This window comes from Herpailurus yagouaroundi, unplaced genomic scaffold (genome assembly GCF_014898765.1).
Source record: "Herpailurus yagouaroundi ecotype Mexico unplaced genomic scaffold, PumYag 67793, whole genome shotgun sequence".
Classification (NCBI taxonomy): domain Eukaryota; kingdom Metazoa; phylum Chordata; class Mammalia; order Carnivora; family Felidae; genus Herpailurus; species Herpailurus yagouaroundi.
This window is the reverse complement of record NW_024420586.1, coordinates 21,718,093-21,739,567: the sequence shown is the minus strand read 5'-3', so window position 1 is coordinate 21,739,567 and position 21,475 is coordinate 21,718,093. Positions and strand designations below refer to the sequence as shown.

Below are 21,475 nucleotides of genomic sequence, written 5' to 3'. Positions count from 1 at the left end.
TGGCGTTCCAGCCTAGCATTGCCCTTTGCTGAGAGGAAGCCAGCCACACAGGTAAGACAGACCCCAGAGAGGCAGGGCATGAAAAAAAAAAATTCCAGAAGTAAAGAAGCACACTGCGTCAGAGTAGTTTTGATAAAAATTGTAAGTAATGGGATGATCACAAAACGAACCTCAAGAAACAAAATATTACTAGTATTCCAAAAGCCTCTCCCTCACCGGGCGTTGCTGGATTTAGCAAATTCAAATATATGTCCCCAATACTGCATGGGACCTGCTTATACTAAAAGATTATTTGTGTTTGTTTCAAATTCAAATTTAACTGAACATCTTATATATGTGTATTTTTAAGTTTATTAGAGATAGCACGTGCACACACACGAGCAGGTGCATGCATGAGCAGGAGGGGAGCAGAGAGAGCGCAAGAGAATCCCAAGCAGGCTCTACACTGTCAGTGCAGAGCCGGATGTGGGGCTCGAACTCCTGCACCGCGAGATCAAAACCTGAGCCGAAATGGAGAGTTGGATGCTTAACCGACTGACCCACCCAGGCGCCCCTGAACATCTTCTGTTTTACGTGGCAACCCTACGTATCCCCCTTTCTGGTCATTACCCCTTTCCTACTGTCCAGAGTTAACCATCCTGGCTGCCCGTGCCTATAGTTAAGTTTTGTTTGCTTTTCATAAATGTCTGGTGTCCTTTTGTGACTTGAGTTTTTTGAAGCTCAGTATTGTTTGTGAGATTTGTTAATGCGGCTGTCTGTGGAGGTCATTTGCACATTTTCATTGCTCTTTCGTATTCCATTGTGTGAGTATGACATTTATATACTCCTTTTAGTCTTGAGAAGAGATTTGGTATGTTTGGGGTTATTAAGAAGAGGTTGTTCACGTCTGTTGGTACAATCGCTAGATCATACGGTTTTTATTCGTTCAGCTTTAGTACACACTATCAAAGTGCGTCTGCCGTTTTAAATATCCACTGGCGTTTTATGTTCCTGTCTCTCCACATTCTAACACTCGATATTGTTGGTCTTTCACGTTTTACTTATTTTGATCGGCGAGTGTAGCGAAACTCTAGTATCCGTCTGCACCCAACCTGATTCCTAAGGAACTTGAGCACGAATTTACACCTTTATTGGTCATTTCTCTTTTGTGTAGTGTCTGTGTATGTCTTGTCTAATTTTCTACTAGGTTGCCTCTCCCCTCCCCCCCCCCTTTTTTCTTCTGTAGGTTTTGGGTAGGACTCTTTCTGTCAGACATCTGTGTTGTAAACCTCTTCTTGTCTGTGGTTGGCGTTTTCACTTAGTGGTGTGTTTGATGAGTAATTTTTCCTTTAGATTAGTGGTTTTGTTTCCTCTTGAAGAAATTGCTCCTTATGCCAAGTTCATGGTATTTTTCTGTGTTATCTGTTGGAAATTTTGTTTTTACCTTTCACATTTATTTAGTTTTGTGTTTGTCCATTTATTTTTGAGAGAGACATAAACAGCGCGAGCAGAGGAGGGTCGGGGAGAGAGAGAATCCCAAGGAGGCTCCGCACTGTCAGTGCAGAGCCCGCCACGGGGCTCGAACTCTCAAAACCGGGAGATCGTGACCTGAGCTGAAACTGAGAGTTGGACACTTAATCGACTGAGCGAGCGACCCAGGTGCCCCTTACCTTTGACATTTAGATTTCTAATCTAACTAGTAAAAATGTGTCCGTGTGTGTGTGTGTGTGTGTGTGTGTGTGAGAGAGAGAGAGAGAGAGAGAGAGAGAGAAAAGAAGTAGGCGGTCAGGTTGTATTTTTTCCCATATGGATATTCAGTTGACCCAGAACCATTTGTTCAAGGATACAATTCAATTGATTCGTGAATGGACAGCATCCAGTTGAGCAGACAGAAAAGAGCTCTGAAGAGCTGTCCCGGGAGGACCAAGACGTTTCATAGGCAGAAGGGGAACGTTATACTAGGCAAAAATTGAATTGGTTACCATTAAGTTATTTTCTTTTTACGGGGTGACAGATTACGTAACTAGTGCTGATCGGGAGATTCATGATTGGCTGGTTTAAGATTCTCTTTCTGGGATAGCCCAAACTGTAAGTTAAGTTTTAGTTCGTGACCTGGGGCTTAGCATGATCGGCTCCATTTAGGGCCTGCTGTCTTGTCTTTTTAACACAGTTTCTCTACTTCTCTGCCATAGGGATCCAAATACACGTGGGTCCGCTTCTAGATGCGCTAGTGTATTTGAAAAAAAGTATTTACTTGATGCCTCAGACCAGTAGGAGCGTGTGCGTGCGAGCACGCGCGGGTGCGCGCACGTTTTAGGGAATGACCATATACTTACTAGGTACCTCGGGCTGTCATTTAAGAAATCACTATTTGTATATTGGGCGTCCTTGTCTGTGTCCAAATCACATGGCTGCATTTAAATTTTTTTTTTCAACCTTTATTTATTTTTGGGACAGAGAGAGACAGAGCATGAACGGGGGAGGGGCAGAGAGAGAGGGAGACCCAGAATCCGAAACAGGCTCCAGGCTCTGAGCCATCAGCCCAGAGCCCGACGCGGGGCTCGAACTCACGGACCGCGAGATCGTGACCTGGTTGAAGTCGGACGCCCAACCGACTGTGCCACCCAGGCGCCCCAACCACTAACAATTTTAAAGTGTACCTACCATTCAGTGGCATTTGATGCCTTCACCAAATGTTTTGTGACGATCACCTTTATCTAGTTCAAAGACATTGTGATCATCCGAGATCTGAATCTTTTTACCTTTTCAGCTCTGGGGGGACTCCTGTGTACAAGTGATTTGTACAGCCCATGGTATGATAGCATGATCCATGAATTGTTGATGAAATGATCCAGTAATAATGGTCTCTTCTCTGTAAAGGCTAGTCAGTTTCCGTGGATTTGTTGATTTCAGTCCACTTACCTGATCTGTGTGGTTTTCCCTTTCCCGCAAAGGATGCCAACTGTAATGGAAGGTGGGGAGCATCGTAGAGGAAACTTTAGGGGCTTTTTCTTTACTGTAAAATTTCCTACTTGATTCTTTCCCCTGTTTCCCTTATCCACGTAGACCTAAAAATCCTCTTATAGTTTCTACCGTAGAGGGCCCTAGTAAGGTATGATATGTGGTACATGGGATGAGCAAAAGTCGTTTTCCTTCCTATTTAAAACTAAAAATGACCAGTTTTTCTTGAAAAGCAAATACGCGATCAAGCTTAGCTTACTTACGTTTCTTTCCTTTTTATACATTAAAAAATTTCATAAGGCAGCATAATACATTTCTGTTCAATAACGGTTTTAATCTGAGATAGGGTTTACTTTTTTAAAAAGTAGGCTCGGGGCGCCTGGGTGGCGCAGTCGGTTAAGCGTCCGACTTCAGCCAGGTCACGATCTCGCGGTCCGTGAGTTCGAGCCCCGCGTCAGGCTCTGGGCTGATGGCTCAGAGCCTGGAGCCTGCTTCCGATTCTGTGTCTCCCTCTCTCTCTGCCCCTCCCCCGTTCATGCTCTGTCTCTCTCTGTCCCAAAAATAAATAAACGTTGAAAAAAAAAAAGTAGGCTCAGCTGATTTACTTTAAATGAAGGTTGTAAATTCATTTTAATTAATGCTGTTTACACCATGAAAACACATTGACAGTGTTAAATAAGTTACTGAAACCATATGGCAAAGCGATAGCAATAAAAACCTAGCCTAAGACTTATTTGTTTAAAGTTTATTTTGAGAGAGAGAGAGAGAGGGAGGGAGACAGGATCCCAAGCAGGCTCTGTGCTGTCAACGCAAAGTCCAACGTGGGGCTCGAACCTTCCAACCTGGAGGTCATGACCTGAGCTGAAATCAAAAGTTCGATGCTCAGCCGACTGAGCCACCCAGGTGTCCTGAGTTTTGAGAGTTCTTTAAACATTCTGGATACAAGTCCATTGTTGGATATGTGCTTAGCAAATATTGTCTCCCAGCCTGTGGCTCGAATTTTCATTCTCTTAAAACAAGGCTAGAAAATATGCATACATTTTTACAGATAAAATACAACATGAATCCAAACTGATATTTCCAATGCAAATGAAGGATTATAAGGTTTTTATTTAACTTCTTTGATTCTGTATTTATCTTTTACTTATATTGAGAATCTTGATTCATAAGGATGTTAGCATAATTATTTTCTTACTTTATCCTACCATAAGGATATACATCTATATAATAGTTCCTGATCAATAATAACATTATTAACAATTTGAGTTTTGAAATGGTTTCAGATATCTTTGTAGTTGTTTTGTTTTATATATCACATTAGGAATGTATGGTCAAGTTATTATTATTTTTTTTTGACATTTATTTTTGAGAGACAGAGTGCAAGTAGGGGAGGAGCAGAGAGAGAAGGAGACACAAAATCTGAAGCAGGCTCCAGGCTCTGAGCCATCAGTATAGAGCCCTACACGGGGCTCAAACCCGTGAACCTTGAGATTATGACCTGAGCCAAAGTCAGATGCTTAACTAACTGACTGAGCCACCCAGGTGCCCCAAATTACTGTTTTTTTAAAAAAAAATTTTTTTTAATGTTTGTTTATTTTTGAGACCGAGAGAGACACAGAGTGTGAGCGGGGAAGGGGCAGAGAGAGAGGGAGACACGGAATCCGAAGCAGGCTCCAGGCTCCGAGTTGTCCTCACAGAGCTCGATGTGGGGCTCGAACTCACGAACCACAAGATCATGACCTGAGCCGAAGTCTGATGCTTAACCAACCGAGCCGCCCAGGTGCCCCAGTGGGTTTTAATTTCACTGAAATGATTCCTGATAATTATGGTTAGGTCACCAGCTCAGTACCCAGTTAGGTTTGTTTGTTCTGTTTTGCTGTTGCTTTTTAACTTTAAGAACTTTGTTTTATTATGGTGTAAAATGAAAACATTTATAGGGTTTCAAAGTCAAATTTACAAAGTGAGGTGCATTTAGACAAGTACAGCTTTTATCCCTGTTCCTTTAATCTTGGTATCTCCCCCCTTCTCTCTCTAAGTGACTTAACCCAAAACTTCCATTTTTTATTTTTTTGTTTTAAAACAGCAAATTATAATGGTGTATACCCCATTCGCAGCTGCGTAGTCCTCTGTTGTGTGCACATACCAGAGTTTACTCAACGCATCCCCTTTTGATGTGTAGTTGCATTTTTTTCCCCAGTCTTTTGCTATCATGAGTATTGCTGCAATAAATAGCCAAAGTTGTGCTTCAAAAGAAACGACTGAAAAAGTAAACAGGCTGCCTACAATATGGGAGAAAATACCTGCAAAGTATATATATCTAAAAATGAGCACAGGATCTGAATAGACCTTGCTTCAGAAAACCTTTGCAAATAGCCAGTGAACCCATGGAAAGATGCTCAATATCAGTAGTCATTAGGAAAATGCAAATCAGAGCCCCGGTGCGCTATTATTACTCTATACCGCCTAGGACGGGTATAACAAAAAAAGACAGTAACAAGTGGTGACAGATGTGGAGATACTGGAATCCTCGCGTGTTGCTGGTAGGAATATAAAATCGTGTTGCTGCCATGGAAAGGTCTGCGGTTTGACAAAAGTTGAAACGGATAGTTACTGGGGTGCCTGGGTGGCTCTATCAGTTAAGCAGCCGACTTCGGGTTAGGTCATGATCTCGCTGCTCATGGGTTTGAGCCCTGTGTCGGGTTCTACTGACAGCTCAGAGCCTGGAGCCTGCTTCGGATTCTGTCTCCGTCTCTCTCTGCCCCTCCCCTGCTCATGCTCTGTCATGCGTTTTCTCTCTCTCTCTCTCTCTCTCTCTCTCTCTCTCTCAAATATAAATAAAACATAAAAAGTAGACCTAGAGTTACTATATGATGTAGCACGCCCAGGTGTATACCCAAGAGAAAAGAAAACCTGTATCTACAAAAAAAAAGAAAAAAGGGAACGTGAACGTTTATAACAACATTATTCGTAATGGTCAAAATGTAGAAATAAGCCAGATGTCCGTCAGCTGATGAACGGATAAATAAAATGTGGCCTATCCATCCAATGGAATATTATTCGGCTACAAAACTAACCATACATGGGGCTCCTGGGGGGCTCAGTCAGTTAAGCATCCGACTCTTCATTTTGGCTCAGGTTCTTGATCTCCCGGTTCATGAGATCAAGCCTCATGTTAGGCTCTGTGCTGACAGCGTGGAGCCTGCTTGGGATTCTCTTTTTCCCCTCTCCGTCTGCCCCTCCCTCTCTCGCACTCTCTCAAAATAAATATTTAAACAATCTGACACGTGCTGCGACATGAATGAACCTCACAAACACACTGCACACCGTATGCAAAGGACTGCGTGTTGTATGATCCCATTTATGTGACAGGTGCACAATATGCAAATCTGTAGAGGCAGAAAGTAGATGAGTGGTTGGTTGCCTAGGCCAGTGGGCGGGGGGAGGAGGGGATAAATGGGAGTGAGGGCTTATGGGAATGAGGTTTCTTTTGGGGATGATGAAAGTGTTTCTAACTTTGCACAACTTTGTAATTGTAGTTAAACTCCATTGAGTTGTGTATTTTAAATGGGTGAGCTTTATGGTATATAAACTATAATTCAATAAAATGGTTAGAAAATAAATAGCCAAAGAAAGGAATCGGTGGCAAGGAATCGCTGGACAGACCGATGGGAGATATCCAGCGCTATTCCTAACTGTTCATTTGGGGCTCGGGAATCAGAGTCACTCTGCCTCTTCGGGAATCAAACATGTAACTTTGGTCGCTTTTGTATTCTGTTCTGGGCTTTATAGCTGTGTCACTTGGGAGAGATCCTTTGGGCTCTCTCCTTGACAGAATACCTGACTCACAGTGGCTTAAGCCAAATCGATTTTTCTCATTGGAAGAACTCTAGGGGTGTGGCGGTTTTAGGTTTGGGCAGTGGCTGATGAATGTCATGAAGGGCTCAGACTCTTTTTATCTCTCCGTTCTGTCATCATTAGAAGGTTGGCTTTGCTTTCCCGGCTCTGTGGCCTCATGGTTGCCAGGTGGTTGCTTCAGCTCCAGCCATCACAACTTCTCATAACCATGTTCAAGACCAGTAGGAAGGAGAGGGAGGCAAAAAGACTCTTATATCAGAAAACAAAGTGTTGCCCACCCCCCACCCCCAGTAGATTTCCCCCTTACATCTTGAGTCACACGGTCTCCTTTGCCAAAGGGGTGTTGGGAACTTGATTTTTCACCACCTATTTTTGGACCTGGGAAAGACAAAAAGCAGTAAATAATGGCTTTGGGGAGTTCACAAACTTTGCCACACCAGCCACAGACTCGATACCTGTGAGTCTAGATGCCTCCTCGGCCTTAGCATCCCTTTCTTTAAAATATTTTTGTGGTTTTTTTTTTTTTTAAGTTTATTTATTCTGAGAGAGAGGTAGTTGGGAAGGCACAGAGAGAGAGAGGGTGAGAGAGAGAATTCCAAGCAGGCTCTGTGCTGTCAGTGCAAAGCCCTACGTGGGACTTGAGCTCATGAACCATGAGATCATGACCTGAATTGAAATCAAGAGTCAGACGCTTAAGCAACTGAGCCACCCAGGGGCCCCTTTGTTTGTGTGTTTTCATATACAGGTAACACACGAGTATACCATTATGGTAAAAAATTCAAACAATACTGTTTTTTTCTTAGCAGTCTTCCTCTCCATAGTGGAAAGCAAGCCTAATACTCCAGTTAAACCAGCATACTCATGGTCTGTCCTTTGGCTATATTTTGGACTTAATTATTAAACCACTCCATTATTTTTTTTAATGTTTATTAATTTTTGAGTGGGGGAAGGGCAGAGGGAGAGGGAGACACAGAATCCAAATCAGGCTCCAGGCTCCGAGCCATCAGCACAGAGCCCGATGCGGGGCTCGAACTCATGGACCGTGAGATCATGACCTGAGCCGAAGTCGGCCGCTTGACCGACTGAGCCACCCAGGTGCCCCCTGAACCACTCAATTATGGGTTTACTTGCCTCCATCCTGTCACTCCCTTTCCTCTTCCCATCCGGATCGTAGCCTTCCCCCGCAGGTTGGCTCTACTCCCCGCTTCTCATTAAAGCCTTCCCTGACCATTTCAGTAGGAGCCCTCTCTCCATCTGCACATCCCTCAACGCACCTATGGTGTCCACACCACACATTCACTGGCTTGTCGCCTGTGTTGTGTTTTGCGTTCTTTATGTGTGATCGTGACATTCCTCGGCTGACCGAAGAGACTGTGCTCGATTGCTCTTCGGGTCGCCTTTCCTTACCCTTAGAAGGTGCGTGTCGATTGCCTCTGTGCACCTGTAGCAGCCATGCCTAAAAGCCCGAAGGCATCGTCGCAGTTTGGGAGAATCCTCTCCGGAATCAGCTTCTTGCTTGTGTCTTCCGCTGCGGACCAGAGCATTTCTTATTTTAGCAACAGTAAATACAAGCGGGGAAGAAAGTCCTTGGCTTTTGTGGCTTAAATGGGCTTCCACAAAGCGGCCGGGAGAGCATGAAAATGTCAGGTACAAGTTGTGACTCAAAGCCTCTCCTGTGGCCCGTTGTGCCATGCAGAGGGACACTTCTCTCTTCCTCGTTGGCCTCCAGTTTGGCTTTTTCTGGAAGCCGCAGATTTTCCCCTGAGCATTCATTTAGGCAGGGCCCCTTAAGAGGCCAGTCACCCGACGACAGGATTCTAGATCCTCACGAGTGCAAATGTAAAGGGATTTCTTGGGCCACTTCCTGAGAAGTTTATCCTGTGACTAGAGCCGTAGAGAGGGCAGAGCCCGCTCTGGAGGGGAGGGCGTCCCCGAAGCATAAGGAAGTGGGAGGTGGGCATTTTCCCAAGGAGGGGATGGTCACCATTCCTAGAGTTTTGGGGGCGAACAGGTCGGTTCACATGGCTTACAGTTAAGTTAGACTACCTGTTGTTCATCACATGAGTTTGGCAGTTGAAACGGAAATGGTGGTTTTATCATTTATGGGACTATTTCCATCTCATTTTGGGGAGACTTAAATCCTTTATTGCTCATCTGTGTTCATGTTCATACTTCATGCTTTATACAAAGGCACCTGTGTGGGATGTTTCCTAGTCACCAAGGGAAGTGGACCCTCTCCTTGGTTTTATTGTTAATTGAAATTTTTGCTGAGGAAATTCTAGATTCGCGTGTAGTTCTAAGAAATAATAGTTCACGTGTAGTTCTAAGAGGGATCCCGTGGAGCCTTTACTCAGTTTCCCATTGGTAACATTTTGCAAAAAACTATAGTATAATAGCACAACCAGATAGTAAAGTTCCGATAACCCACGGATCTTAAGATGTCCCCAGCTTCGGGCGCCTGGGTAGCTCAGTGGGTTAAGCGTCCGGACTCTTGATTTTGGCTCAGGTCATGATCTGACAGTACATGAGTTCAAGGACCATGTTGGGCTCTGTGCTAACAGTGCGAAGCCCGCTTGGGATTCTTTCTCTCCGCTCCCCCCTCAAAAATAAATAAATAAACATTAGAAGGTAAAAGGTTTCCCCAGCTTTACTTCTGCTCATTTGCGTCTGTGCATTTAGTCTATACGTTTCATTACATGTGTAGGTTGCTGTGGTCACCCGGACAGGGAATATACAGACCAGTTCCATCATCACAGGGATCCGTCCTGTTGCCCTTTGATAACCCCACCCACCCCCACCCACATCCTTCCCATCAACTGCCAACTCCCTTCCCCCACCCCCCATGCTGATATCTCTGACTCTTGGCAACCACTAATCTGTTCTCCATTTCTTTCTTTAAAAAAAAACTTTGTTTAATGTTTATTGCTGAGACAATGCGAGAGACAGAGTACAAGCGGGGAAGGGGCAGAGAGCGAGGGAGACACAGAATCTGAAGCAGGTTCCAGGCTCTGAGCTGTCAGCACAGAGCCCGACGCGGGGCTCGAACTCACAAACCGTGAGATCATGACCTGAGTCGAAGTTGGACGCCCAACCGACTGAGCCCCCCGGGCGCCCCCACGTGTGCTCATTTTCTGAGAGAAACGTCCAAGAGTGCAATTGCTGGGTCATACGGTAATTACATGTTTAGTTTTATAAAAAAAACAAAAGCAAACTTACCAAGCTAATTTTTGAGAGTGTGTGTACCATTTCACATTCCCAAGAGCAGCACGTGAGTGATGTAGTTTGTCTACATCCTCGTCAGCATTTAGTGTTGTCACTATTTTTTATTTTAGCTGATAGGCAGTGTAGGGATATCGGACTGTGGGCTTAAATTGGCATTTCTCTGATGGCTTATGTATGAGTTGAATATCTTTTCATGTGCTTATTTTCCATCTGTGTATCCACCTTGGTGAAATGTCTGTTTATATCTTTTGCCTGTTTCTAATTGGATTGTGTTTTCACTGTTGAGCTTTGAGAATTCTTTATATATTCTAGATACTAGCCCTTCGTCTAAGATGTGGTTTGCACATATTTTCTCCCAGTCTGTAGCTTGTCTTTTCATCCCGTTAACTGTCTCTTTGCATAGCAAAAAAGTTTCTAATTTTGATGAGGTCCAATTTATCAATTTTTCTTTTTATGGATCAGGCTTTTGACGTTAAGTCTCAGAACTCTCTGCCCAGCTCTGGATTCTGAAGATTTTCTCCTATGTTTTTTCCTAAAATTTTCATAGTTTGACATGTTCTGTTCAAGGCTGTGATCCATTTCCAGTTGATTTTTGTATACGGTGTGATGTTTAGGTCATGATCCCTTTCATTTTGTCCACGGTTATCTAATTACTCCACCATTTGTTGAAAAGGTTATCCTTCCTCTATTGAATTGTGCTTTGCACCTTTGTAAAAACTCTATTCTGTTCTGTTGGTCTATGTGTCCATCCTGCCAATCCTACCGTTTTGATCACTATGGTAATACAGTAAACCTTAATATCAGGTATAGTGATTCCTTCCGCTTTTCTTTCATAAGTATCTTCTGGGTCTAGAGCCCGTACCTTCCGTAGGAATTTGAGAATAAACTTGTCTGTGTCTACAAATAACTTTGCTGGGATTTTGATAGGAATTGCAGTAAACTTCTAGATCATTTTGGGGAGAATTGGCATCTTTACTACATAGAGTCTCCCAGTCCATGAGCCTGCTACGTCTCTCCATTTCTTCAGGTTGTCTTTGATTTTTTTCACCAGCATTTTGTACTTTTCAACCCACAGATCCTGTATGTGCTTCATATTTCATTTTTCTCTGGAGAGAATGTAAATGACATCGTGTCTTAAATTTCAGTTTCATGGGGTGCCTGGGTGGTTCAGTTGGTTAATTTCACCAACTCTTGATTAGAACTCAGGTCATGATCTCACAGTTCATGAGTTCAAGCCTGGCATCGGGCTCTGTGCTGACAGTGTGGAGCCTGCTTGGGATTCTCTCTCTGTTCCTCCTGTGCACTCTCTCTCTCTCTCTCTCAAAGTAAAGAAATAAACTTAAAAAAATAAATTTGTTTCATATGTCCAGCATTAGTATATAGAAGTGTGATTGACTCTTTGTGTGTCGATTTGCATCCTGGGACCCTGCTGAATTCAATTATTAGTTGGAGGAATTTTTCTTTTTTTGTAAATTCCGTGAATTGTTTTTTACATAAACAATCTTGTCACCTACAAATAGGGACAATTCCTTTTCTTCCTTCATCTAGTATCCCTTCATTATTACTTTTTTTTTTTGCCTTTCATGGTGGGTAGAACTTCTAATAATGTTTTTTTTTTTGAACTGTTTCTCCGGTTTGGGTATCAAGATAATACTGACTTAATAAAATGAATTGGGGGGGGCGCCTGGGTGGCGCAGTCGGTTAAGCGTCCGACTTCAGCCAGGTCATGATCTCGCGGTCCGTGGGTTCGAGCCCTGCGTCAGGCTCTGGGCTGATGGCTCAGAGCCTGGAGCCTGTTTCCGATTCTGTGTCTCCCTCTCTCTCTGCCCCTCCCCCGTTCATGCTCTGTCTCTCTCTGTCCCAAAAATAAATAAACGTTGAAAAAAAAAATAAAAAAAAAAATAAAATGAATTGGGGAGACTTCCCTCCTCTTTATTTTCAGGAAGACAGTGTACAAAATTGATGCTAATTTTTGTTTAAATATTCTCCAGTAAAGCCAGCGGGGCATAGGGGTTGCTTTTTGGCTTTAGTTATTTATTATTGTGTTTTGGCTATTAGTTATAAATTCAGGCTCTTTATTAATTTATTTTTAAATTTTATTTGCATGTTTTAATTTTTTTTTTGATGTTTTTGTTTATTTTTGAGACGGAAAGCAGGAGCTGGGGAGGGGCAGAGGGAGAGGCAGACAGGAAGTGAAGTGGGCTCCGTGTTGATACCACAGAGCCCAGTGTCAGGCTCGAACTCACAAGCCGTGAGATCATGGCCTGAGTTGAAGTCAGACACTCAGCTGACTGAGCCACCCAGGTACCCTATAAATTCAGGCTCTTTAGAGGTTACTATTCAGATTATTTCATCTTGACTGTATTTGGTAGTTTATGGTTTTGAGAAATTGGTTCCATTTATTTTATTAAAAATTTTTTTTTTAATATTTATTTGTGAGAGAGAGAGACAGAGAGAGACAGAGTGTGAGTGGGGGAGGGGCAGAGAGAGAGGGAGACACAGAATCCGAAGCAGGCTCCGGGCTCTGAGCTGTCAGCACAGAGCCCGTCGCGGGGCTCGAACTCACGGACTGTGAGATCATGACCTGAGCCGAAGTCAGACGCTCAACCGACTGAGCCACCCAGGTACCCCTATTTTATTTTTTTTATTTTAGAGAGAGCACAAGCTGGGGAAAGGGGCGGGGGGGGGGGGAGAGAGGGAGAGAGAGAGAGAGAGAGAGAATGAATCCTAAGCAGGCTCTTTGCTCACCACGGAGCCCGATGCAGGGCTCCATCCCACAATCCTGGGATCGTGACCTGAGCTGAAATCAAGAGTCGGACACTCAACTGACCGAGCCACCCAGGTGCCCTGGTTCCGTTTTTTCAAGTTGTTGAATTTATGTGCGTAAAGTTGGTCAGAGTGTTCCCTCATTATCTTTTTAATGGCCATGGCATCTGTGAAGATAACCCCTATTTCATTTTTATATTGGTGATTTGTATCTTAACTCTTTTTTAATAATGTTTCAGTCTTGCTAGAGATTAGTTTTACTAATATGTATTTTTTTATTATTTTGTTTTAAAATTTTTTAAATTTATTCTTGAGAGAGAGCGAGTGCACATGCACACGCATGGGAGGGACAGAGAGAGAGAGGGAGACACAGAATCTGAAACAGGCTCCAGACTCTGAGCTGTCAGCACAGAGCCCGACACGGGGCCCGAACCCACGAACCGTGAGATCATGACCCGAGCCAGAGTCAGATGCTTCACTGACTGAGCCACCCAGGCACCCCACTAATAAGTATTTTTTGAAGAACAAATTTTGTATTTGATGGATGTTTCTCTGTTTTCCTATTTTTATCAGTTTCACTGATTTCTGCTCTAATGTTTATTATTTCCTTCTTTGTGCTTGCTCTTATTTCACTGTTCTTTTTCTAGTTTCTCGAAGTAGGAACGTAGGGTATTGATTTGACACCTTTCTTCATTTCTTTTTCTTTCTTCTTTTTTTTTTTTAATGCTTATTTATTTTTGAGAGACCGAGAGCATGAACAGGGGAGGGGCAGAGAGAGAGGGAGACACAGAATCCCAAGCAGGCTCCAGGCTCCAAGCTGTCAGCACAGAGCCCGACGCGGGGCTCGAACCCACAAAGCATGAGATCACGAACTGACCTGAAGTCGGACGTTTCACCCATTGAGCCACCCAGGCGCCCAAGACCTTTCCTAATTCCTGACACCAGTATTTAGTGCTCAATTTCCTCAACGCTGTTTTAGCTGCATCCCACATATTTTGATAGGTTGTATTTTCATTTTCTTTCAGTTCCGTGTGTTTTCTAAACTTACTTTTGAGATTCCCTCTTTGACCCATACACTATTTAAAAGTGTTGTTGAAGTTTCAAATATTTGGAGACTTTTTTACCTGTTGTCCTTCTGTTCTCGATTTCTAGTTTGATTCCATGATCAGCAGAGAATACAGCGGTTATGATTTTAACTCTTTTAAATTTGCCAAAGCTGATCTTAGGGTCCGGGATACGGTCTGTGTTGGTGAATGTTCCAGGCGCACTTGAGAAGAGTATGTATCCTGCTGTCGTTGGTCATATGTGTTGGTTGCGGTCCCCAACTCTAACTGTGGATTTGTCTATTTCTCCTCTTAACTTTATCAGTTTTGCTTCACCCATTTTGAGGCGCTGTTGTTTGGTGCACACACATCTAACTTTGTTGTGTCTTTCTGGTGGATCGATTCTTTTATCCTTGTAAATGTCTCTATTCTCTCTAGTAATTCTCTTTGCCCCGCAGTCTAGTGTATCAGGTATTGATATAGCCACTTTTGCTGTCTTACAATTGGTATTTGCCTGGCGTGTCTTTTTTTCATATTCTTTACTTTCAGCTGACTTACGTCCTTGAATTTGAAATCCGTTTCCTGTGAATAGCAAGTAGTTGGTGATGCTTTATAAATGCACCCTGCAAATCTCTTTTGATTACTGTATTTAGATCATTTACACTTAAGCTGATTATTGATGTGTTAATGCTTATGTCTGATATATTGTTTCTGTTTCTTTCCTTTGTCTCTCTTCTTTTTTTTTTTTTAGGATTCCATCTTGATTTATTTATAGTATTTTTCGATATATAGCTTCCAAAAATTTTTTATTATGGAAGTATAGTTGACATGCAATGTTATATTAGTTTCTGGTATACAGTATAGTGACTGACAGGTACAAACTTCCATTTGTAAAATAAATAAGTCACAGGGATGAAAAGTACAGCATAGGGAAATCAGCCAGTAATATTGTAATGGCATGGTGACCACGCTTAACTGTGGTGACAGTTACGTGATGTGTAGAATTGTCAAGTCACTATGTTGAGTGTATCTCGTTTTTTTAAATATTTTTTAATGTTTATTTTTGTGTCTGAGAGAGAGAGAGCAAGAGAGAGAGAGGGGGGGGAAGGACCGAGAGAGAGGAGGACAGAGGATCCAAAGCGGGCTCTGTGCTGACAGCAGAGAGCCTGATGCAGGGCTCAAACTCCGGAAACCGTGAGATCATGATCTGAGCCGAAATCGAAGAGTCTGATGTTTAACCGTCTGAGCCACCCGAGCACCCCTACAGGTTATCTTTTTAGTGGACCTATTCCCTCGCTTCTGTTCAGGTCTCTATACCTTTCCCATTTTTAAATACTATTGTCAGATTGTTGGGGAGGGGGTGGGAAGTCAGATGTGACTCTTGTGCTGTGTTGCAGGTTCTTTGATTTTTTTTTTTTTTTTTTTTTTTTGGTGCCGTCCTCTTGGACCCTCAGCTTGCCTAGGATGCCGTTCTAGATGGTGTGTTACTACAGGAGTGCTGAACTTGGCAGTTAGGAAGAGCTCACTTCAGCCTCCCTACCCCCAGCGCACATACACGCACACGTGAGAACGCACGCACACACCGGCTCTCACACTCGTGAACCTCCATCCATGAACAACTCCCTGATTTTACCCTTGAGGTATACTTTCTTCCATAATATCCTTAAAGAAGGTACTGGGCCAGGTCATGAGCTCCTGGTTTCCATCTCCAGATACATTGCCCGTGTGTATACCACTCACAGATGCTTTTAGCTTTTCTATTCTTCTAGTCTCATCAGTGGAACCAGGTGCCCTCTTCATAAATTCTAGAATTTCTCCCCAGTAGATCCCTTAAGTCAGCGAAGGTGATAAATTTTCCTTCTGTCAATGTATAAAGAAAATTACCGGTTGGATCACTTAATAATCTTATTCTGTTTAAAAAAAACCCAAAACATTCAAGCACAACTTTTGGAAACTAAATGTATTAGTTTGTAATGCTTTCTACTGTGAATAATGGAATACTTGACCCATAGAGGCTTAGAGCAAGCAGGGGTTTATTTTTTTCACCAAGCAGGCAGTCTGGAGGTAGGTGGCTGCTGGCATTCATTTAAAGGCTCCACTTTGAGCCAGCATCTCTGGGATCCTCCCCACCTTTCTCCTCGTGATCTCAGCGGGGCTGCTGTAGCTCCAGCCATCACATATGCATCTCAAGGCAAGAAAAGGTGAGCTAGGAGCAGCGTCACTTGCATTTGTCCCTTGGCTCAAGTGGGAAAAAAGCCTTTTCCAGACTCCCAGAACAGACTTCTGAAAAGGAGGCTGAGGAAACAAGTGGAGTGTTTTGTCTTTCCTGGCTTCCAAAAGGGGACCAGCAAGGGAGAAGCAATTTGGGAATGGATGTACTAATCAACTACAATAAGCTGACAGTTTTACCTGACTTTTGGGGAAGTTATTAGAATTGTTTTTACTGATTGGTGCTTGGGGTTTAATTATTTAGGGAAAAACTACCAGAGTTTTTTGAGGAAGGGGCTGTGCATCTCTTTAGATCTTACTGACTTAAATTTTATTTTCCACTCTACTGATTAAAATACATTATTAAATATGTAAAACCAGGATGCTTGGGTGGCTCAGTCTGTTGAGCGTCCAACTCTTGATTTTTGGCTCAGGTTTGTGGGATTGAGCCCCGCGTTGGGCTCTGCAGTGACAGCATAGAGCCTGCTTAGGATTTTCTTTCTCTCTCTCTCTCTCTGCCCCTCCCCTGCTTGTGCTCGCTCGCTCTCTCTCCCTCTCAGAATAAATACACACACACACACACACACACACACACACGCACGCACACACATGCCGATGTTACATATGTAACACCAATCTTATTATTATATTGAGCTGAGCTGATGGCTAAGAGTCATGAGCACGACAGTTTTCCAAGTTAGGTTTGGAAAGAGAGGAAAATTAGCTTAAAAAATGTTTGACGTTTCCTTGACTTGGCTTTTTTGTTTTTACATTTGGGGTTTCTTTGAGTGATTTAGCTCTTATTTTCCTGAGCCCTAAGATCCCACTATACCTGAGGCAATTTTGTTGTTATCTTCTCTGGGAGGTTCACAGCATCTACTGAGTGACTTTTTTTTTCTCTATAAAAGTACAGAAAACAAGAAAAGAGAAATGAATTCTTAAAATAAATATGACATGAAGGCAGAAGCCGACCAGTCTCAAACCTGATGAAGCAGGAATATCTAAGAATGATAGTTTTAGTAATTCTAGATCATACGTTCCATTAACCTCAAAAACACAGAAAAGTAGGTTGTTGTTAATGTACATCAAAGTATTAAGTACTGGGGCGCCCGGGTGGCTCGGTCGGCAAAGTGTCCTTCTTCGGCTCAGGTCATGATCTCAAGGTTCGTGAGTTCGAGCCCCGCATCGGGCTCTGTGCCGACAGCTCGGAGCCTGGAGCCTGCTTCGGATTCTGTGTTTCCCTCTCTCTCTGCCCCTCCCCCACTCACAGTCTGCCTGTCTCGCTGTCTCAAAAATAAACATTTAAAAACTATATTAAATATGGGACGCCTGGGTGGCTTCGTCGGTTAAGCTTCCCACTTCGGCTCAGGTCACGATCTCATGGTTCGTGGGTTCCGGCCCCACATCAGGCTCTGTGCTGACACACACAGCCTGGAGCCTGCTTCGGGTTCTGTGTCTCCCTCTCTCTCTCCCCTTACCCTGCTCATGTTCTGTCTCTCTCTTTATCAGAAATAATTAAACATTAAAATATATACATATATATGTGTGTATATATATAATGTATATGTATATATGTATATATATAAAATGTATATGTATGTGTGTATATGTATATATATGTACATGTGTGTATGCACGTGTATATGTATGTGTGTGTGTGTATATATATATATATATATATATATAATATAAAATATGAGCTGGCTCTCTCAGTCCTGAAATTTCCCGTAACCACTGATGACTGGGAAAGGCGTTCTATAGCACTCTCTCACACCTGTCCTGCTTGTAAGGAAAAGGTAGTGATATCAGCTATTAAGTTTACGGTCTCCTTATCCCATCTGTTTACGGTCATGGTGGTCATTTGCCTTGTTATGTTTGTCAGAAGGAAAGGTATTCATTCAGCCTTGATGATGGAAACAAGGGGAAGTCCTTTGCTTTTCTCTAAGACGCACGACACGTGCAGGGCCCAGCGTTTAAAGGCTCAGGCAGTGAGCGTGCATCCTGGGTTAAGCCCTTACACTAGTGAGTGACCTTGGGCAAATGACCTAAACTCCCTGTGTCTGAGGATCCCCATCTATCAAATAGTAACGATAACGCATACTCAGAGATTCACTCTGAGAATTAAAAGGATTTAATGCTTTTAAAGTACTTAAAACAGGGGCGTGCCTTAAAACAAGGGTGGCTCAGTGGGTTGAGCGTCTCGACTCTTGATTTTTGGCTCAGGTCATGATCCGAGGTCATGAGATCGAGCCCCGTGTTGGGCTCCGTGCTGAGTGTCGAGTCTGCTTAAGATTCTCTCTCCCTCTGCCATCCCCTGCTCGCTTGCTCTCCGTCTGTCTCTTAAATAAAGAAGAAATAAAGTACTTAAAGCAATGCTAGGCACGTTAGCTGTTATGGCTACAGGAATGGTGCTTTCCAAGCACCTCATTCTTCCTGCCTTTGTCGCGGGCTTGTGAAGCATCTGGGCTTTGCCGGGCAGCCTAAAAAGAAACAGCGAGCCTCTGATGTCCTGGAGCCCTGAAGGGAAAGAGTATAGATGGATGAACAACTCGTGACGCTAGAGCCTGCTTCTCAGTTTGGCTTAGCTTTGTGGTTTCTACAGGGGCCCTGGCAGCTTATTGATTATCCAGCAGTCCATCCGAGCATGTGATAAAATTGATCTTCCCACCTTTAGCAACTAGGAAGTGGGGTTGGGGGGATCGGCTATTAATTTGATGTAAAGCATCAAGGGCAGTCTGAGCCTGGCTGCCGGCTTTCCAGTAGGGGCCTTATAAGCGGGGTGGGACCCGAGGAGTTGAGATACCAGGGAGCCCTGGATCTGAGGATAGTACAGTCCTCACTTCGTCATTCACTAAGACGTTTGCCTGGGGTGGCGCCTGGGTGGCTCAGTTGGTTGAGTGTCCGACCTCGGCTCAGGTCATGATCTCAGGGTTCGTGGGTTCGAGCCCCACATCGGGGTCTTGTTGACAGCTCAGAGCCCAGAGCCCGCTTTGGATTCTGTGTCTCCTCCTCTCTTTCCCCCTCCACCGCTCATGTTCGCTCGCGCTTTAAGAATCTTTAAGAATCTTTAAGATTCTACATGTAAGTGAGATTATATGGTATTTCTTTTTCTGTCCTATTTCACTTGGCATAGTTTCCTCAAGGTCCTTATATGTTGTCACAAATGGCAAGATTCCATTCTTTTTTTACGGATGAATAATATTTCAAGTGTGTGTGTGTGTGTGTGTGTGTGTGTGTGTGTATCACATTTCCTTTATCCATTGACTCATTGGTGGACACTTTGGTTTTTATCATGTCTTAGAGGCTATTGTCAATAATGCTGCCGTGAACATAGAGGTGCATGTATCTTTGTGAGCTGTGCCTTTTTCAGATAAAAACCCGGAAGAACTGTCTGATTGTGTGGTAGTTCTGGGTTTAATTTTTTTGAGGAACCTTCCCACCAGCAGTGCGGGAGGGGTCCCTTTTCTCCACGTTGTCACCAGCACTTGTTATTTCTTGTCTTTTTGATCATAGCTGTTCCAGCAGGTGTGGGGTGATATCTCGTGTTTCTGGTTTGCATTTCCCTGATGATGAGTGATGTTGAGCATCCCTTCTTGGGTCTGTTGGCGATCTGTGTGTCTCCTTTAGGATGATACCTGTTCAGGGGCATCTGGGTAGCTCAGTCGGTCAAGTGTCTGACTCCGGCTCAGGTCGCGATCCCCCGGTTGGTGAGTTCGAGCCCCACATTTTAGGCTCTGTGATGACAGCCCTCTCCTCTCTGTCCTTCCCCCACTCGTTCGTGCCTGTGTGTGCGTGCTCGTGCTTTCTCAAAAAATAAAATGTTAAAAAAAAAAATACCTGTTGAGATCCCCTGCCCATTTTTTCCCCACTGTATCATTTGTCTTTGCGCTCTTGAGTTGTATGAGTTCTTCGTACATTTTTGGACATTAACCCCTCATCAAGGAGGAGATTTGCAGATATCTTCTTCTGTTCACCAGTGCATCATGCTTTCGCAAACAGCCGTTGCCCTGGCTGTATACAATCCTGGCAAAATGTTAAAGCTGAAGCAGCAAATTCGGGATAATGGTTATCTCTGGATGGAGAGGCAGGGGCGTGAGAGAGGGCTTCATTGTGATCTGAAATTTTTCTTTAAATTCAGGGCCGCGGATGAATGTTCGTTATATGATACGCCATCTGCTACAATAAATACTTACATTTGTTTATTCTGTAAAATATTTTTTTTTCAACGTTTATTTATTTTTGGGACAGAGAGAGACAGAGCATGAATGGGCGAGGGGCAGAGAGAGAGGGAGACACAGAATCGGAAACAGGCTCCAGGCTCTAAGCTATCAGCCCAGAGCCCAACGCGGGGCTCGAACTCACGGACCGCGAGATCGTGACCTGGCTGAAGTCGGACGCTTAACCGACTGCGCCACCCAGGCGCCCCTATTCTGTAAAATATTTTGAGAGCGAGCAAGAGAGCGCACACGCGTGAGTTGGGGAGGGGCAGAGTGAGAGGGAGAGAGAGAATCCCAAGCAGGCTTCACGCTGCTGGGGCTCAATCCCACGACCACAGGATCACACTCTGAGCTGATATTAAGAGTCAGGCGCTTAACCAGCTGAGCCACCCAGGCGCCTCTGTTTACATTCATTTGTTATGTATATTCCTTTATTATTTATATTTAGCTCCTTGTGCACAGGGGCAAAGGATATTTGGGAATGGATTTCTTAGGCCAGAGGGCATATAGACTTTTCACATTCCTAGGTATTGCTGGACCTCTCCCCAGAGGGATTATCTCCTTTCTTACTAGCAGGTGCATGCGAGTTGATGTTGGCCCCCATCTTTGCCAACCCTTGGTAGTATCGTCCAGGCCTTTCTCTCTCTGCCCAGCTCTGAGGAATTTCCAGTTACGTTTGTTTTAATGAGGAAATGCTTTTATTTTCTGCGTTGGTGAAAATAACTTCTGTGGGAAAACCATTGCATTTTTACTCTGAAGTGGAAGACTTTTTTTCCTTCCCTGTTCGCATTCTTAGCAAATAAGTAGAATCGACCAATTAGCAAACTAATGTTCTAAATGTTCACTTGCATTCAGTTATTTTTAACGGTTTTAAACAGCGCGGAGCGTTGGGTTTATTCCTCTTTTCAAAGTTTCGAACTTGCTAAAATGAACTGAAAAGGTGACACAGCTTTCTGGGTAAGGATTGATCAGAATTTGTTTTTGCCACTCGAATATGCATTTTGTCATGGGCAAAAGTAAGCTATGGGAGATGTGGTTTGCCTTTTAAAACCGCTAAGACACAGGACACCCGGGTGGCTCAGTCGGTTGTGCGTACGACTCTTGATTTCAGCTCAGGTCATGATCTCACAGTCGTGGGATCGAGCCCCACGTCGGGCTCCACACTGGGCAAAGAGCCCGCTTAAGATTCTCTCTCTCCCTCCCTTTCTCTCTCTCTCTCTCTCT

General features: G+C 43.7%; 1 protein-coding gene across 1 annotated transcript in view; it reads left to right on the top strand.

The window, feature by feature from the left end:
* LOC121025941 (EF-hand domain-containing family member C2-like) overlaps positions 1–21,475 on the top strand; it is a 94,925-nt gene that overhangs the window by 976 nt on the left and 72,474 nt on the right. The window lies entirely within an intron of this gene.